General features: G+C 37.9%; 1 non-coding gene across 1 annotated transcript; it reads left to right on the plus strand.

Moving 5' to 3' along the window:
• The first annotated feature begins 209 nt into the window (after nt 1-209).
• LOC114580257 lies at nt 210-312 on the plus strand. Its single transcript, XR_003701603.1, has one exon. It is a non-coding gene; the product is annotated as a U6 spliceosomal RNA (small nuclear RNA).
• Nucleotides 313-3,850: the final 3,538 nt, after the last annotated feature.

The following is a 3,850-nucleotide window of genomic DNA, read 5'->3' on the forward strand; positions in this document are numbered from 1 at the left end:
TAAAATTTTGCTCCAAATAATCCCAAATTATTTGAAATTGTTCAAAGCGTACACTTTGGATATTGAAAGTGCCAAAATTAAGTTTTTAATATTAAGATGCGGGGTAAAAAAAATTTAACCCATGCAAACTCAAAATTAGGCTCAGAGCCATGTAGTAAGGCGACGTCGGTCTCATCATTTGTCTAGTCAAATAGTTATAGCCCTCTTTTATCTCTTCGGAGACATCTGATAAAATTGGAATGATACAAAGAAGATTAGCATGTCCTCTACGCAAGGATGACATGCATAAAACGAGAAATGGTCCAAATGTTTAAGATCTCTTTAGATCTTTAAAATAAAAAAAGTTATAGCCCTCTTAGGCTTGTTAAGATGCATTTATTTTTTTTATATATATTTAGATGTAAACATATTAATAGTCATTTAAGAGAAATGTGTGGGGCATTTAAACTTTTAAATGGTGACATTCAACATCACTAGAAATCTTATTTAAGTTTTTTCATGTTCAAATATTATTATTTGACTAGAGTAGAAAATTCAAGAATAGTGACTTTATAAAATATATCCAGTTGATGATTAATGATACATTATCATGAAATTATCTTGATTGGGCACGAATCTCGATGCAAAACCCAAATCAGAAACTTCAAAAATTAATTCCGGGACCACCCGAACTCTGATTTCAGCAAGCTTATATCAAATTGAGCGTCTCGGAAATGCGAACCCAACGACACCAAATTCGACCCAATCCGAGCCCAAATGAGTCCGAATCAAGGGCTCAAAGCGCTGTTGGAAGGTTAAAACCGCAATTTGAGTTACCAAATGGTCTAGGATTTTAACGAGCTTATACTCGAATCGAGCGTCTCGACGATACAAATCCAACGAGCCCAAGATCGCCAAATTCCGACATCACTAAGACCTTCAAATGTCCAACAAATGGTCCATGATCGTAGGATTCAATATCGGCCGTCCATTCAAACCACTCCAAATTCGCCCCTGATCTCACGCCTATTTACGGACTATGCCACTCTAGAAAAACTATAAATAGATCCCCATTCTACACCAAAGGAAAAAAAAGTGAAGAGAGAGAAGAAGAAGAGAAGGAGGAGAAGGAAGAAGCTCCTCCTCGACCACCGCCGGAGCTCTTCATGCCGCCCGAACACGCCGGGATTCTGCGTGGTTTTCAGAAGAACGCAGGAATTCTTCCCAACTTCCATGCGATGCTTCCCAATTTGCAACAGAGTTCCCTTCTGACACTGAAACTCCGCCCAAGTGAAGCCGGATTTCTCCTTTGCCACCAACAGACGTCGGACTTCTACCCGACATCGAACCTTCACTCTTCGCCAAGTTTTCTACCCGACGCCGGACTTCAACCGGTTATCGGACTTCGCTGGACGTCTACGCGAAGATGGATTTCTTTCCATTGTTGGACTTCTACCTGACGCAGTCCTTCTGATCTTCGTCGTCAGACTACAGTCCTTCTGACCTCCATCGCCAGCCGACTACAGTCCTCCTGACTTACGTCGCCGACTACAGTCTTTCCGACATCCATCGCCCGTCAACTACGGTCCTCCTGACTTATGTCGCCCACTGACTACAGTCTTTCCGACCTCCGTCGCCCGCCGACTACGGTCCTCCTGACTTACGTTGACCGCCGACTACAGTCCTTCCGACCTCCATCGCCAGCTGACTACGGTCCTCCTGACTTCCGTCGCCCGCCGACTACAGTCCTTCCAACAAAGTGAATATGTCAATAGTATCTCTTTGTATTTGCATAATGTAATGTACTCTATAAGATGTACATCGAAATAAGGCCTTCTCCCAAGGAAGGGTCTCATTTGTAATCGACTGCAACCGCGCCAGACAGTTTTTACTATCTGTTTTTGGGTTTCTTTTCCACTTTTCCTTTATGAAGATCACATGTAATTTTTTGCTTTTACAATTTTGCTGCTTGCTTATTTTTTCTGGCAAGCATTTTGTAATCTTTTTCTTTTTAATAGAATGGGCTAAGCCCTCAATTTACCCCAAAAAAAAAAAAAAATAAGGGGGTAAGAAAAAGGTGAAGAGGCATGATTGGATATCAGGGCGCTTACATGATCATCACAAAGCATCATTAACTGCTTGGCGCAGCGCATTGAATATTGATGAATGAGGAGACATTCATGATGGCGATGCCCATTGCCGCTCACATAACATTATGCCATCGTCTTCCGTCTCATTGCAATCATGTCGAGCAACCCATTTCATAGTAATTTAAATATTCATATTTTAATTTAGTTCATAAACTCATTATACACTTTGATTTGAGATGAACGGGGCAATTTCGCCATTTGGACATGAATAAATTTCATTTTGTAGGGATGTCATTCGAATTTAGGATCCGACTTCAATTGATCCGGATATAAATGGGTTGATCCTAATCCGACCTGATTTTACAAACTGGTTATGATTTCGGGTTTGAGTCGGTCAAATATTCACACCCTAAAATTTTGCATATGAATATTTGGGACAAAATACTAATTTTGAAGGATTTTAAATTTTATTTTTTAAAAAAATATTGCTATGATCATCACGCTTCTTTGAAGTGATTTTTGAAATATAATTTTTAAAATTAAAATAATGATTATCTAAACTTTAAATTTGACATGGTTATAGTTGAATGAAGTGGCTCGGCAAGATGAATCCAACAAGTCCAAGATCAGTCAATTTGACATCATTGATATGTTTAAATGAAAAAAATGCTTTTTGATCAAAGAGAATCGATATTGACCATATGATGGAGTGTTTAAAAATTCTAGTTCAAATTACCAAAATGCTCATACAAAAAAACCTATAAAAGAGACTCATTATTTTCCATATGAGGAGAGAAGTAGGGAGAAAACTAGAGAGCTCTATTGTATTTTCTAACTATCGCAATCGACGATCACCGCCACCTATTTCCCCTAACAATCACCATCATGCTTGATGATCACCCTAGTAAGCACCACAATCTCCAAAATTTGATAAGATTTAAACATGATGTTGGGTATAACTGTCAGCATGTGGATGAATGAATTAAGCTCTGTGTTGGGAGTTAATTATCAATCAAGAATACTTAATTTTTATTAACTCCCATTGCATAAATCAAGCATCTTAACTCCCTTCTTCATTGTGGTGAAGAAAATATTAATTATCTTCAGATATATAGTGAATTTTTCATCAAGGCTTGGACCTTTATTTTTCCCTTTTTCAACACTACAGAAAAATCACGTATTACTGGCGGATTTTTCCAGCACAAAATCATCATTTTTAGGCGGATTTCCGGCAAAATATTTTAACCAGTAAAACAAGCGCCTGAAAAAAAAATTCTGGAAAAAAAAATGCCTAAAATATGTGGGAATAAAAAAATGAAAATGTAGGCCCGAACCCGCCTCTTGCCACCCGCTCCGGCCAGACCGATTCCGTACCTGCTACCACCAGCCCGTGCCTCCCGCAGCCAGCGAGCCTGCCAGCCCAAACCCACCCGCGTAAGCATTAGTCAGCCCGAATCTTGCGCCCGGCTCGAACCCCCCCACGACCGCCCGCACGTCCTCGTTTGGATTCGAACCATCAACCTGTTGAATAACTTCATGGAGCCTTCCACTTTGCTACAGTGAAAATACATAATAAGTTATATATTTTATATTTAAATATTTTTAGAAGTATTTAAAATTTAAAATATATATATATCAAAGTTAATAAATAAGATATTAAATTAATAATTAATTGAAATAAGTATTTAATCAATATATAATTAATTAGTAATTTGACAACTTATTTTAGTTATTTAATTAAGATAAGTTATTAAATTAATAATTTATTAAAATAAGCTATT

This window comes from Dendrobium catenatum, unplaced genomic scaffold (assembly GCF_001605985.2).
Source record: "Dendrobium catenatum unplaced genomic scaffold, ASM160598v2 fragScaff_scaffold_898, whole genome shotgun sequence".
Lineage (NCBI taxonomy): Eukaryota > Viridiplantae > Streptophyta > Magnoliopsida > Asparagales > Orchidaceae > Dendrobium > Dendrobium catenatum.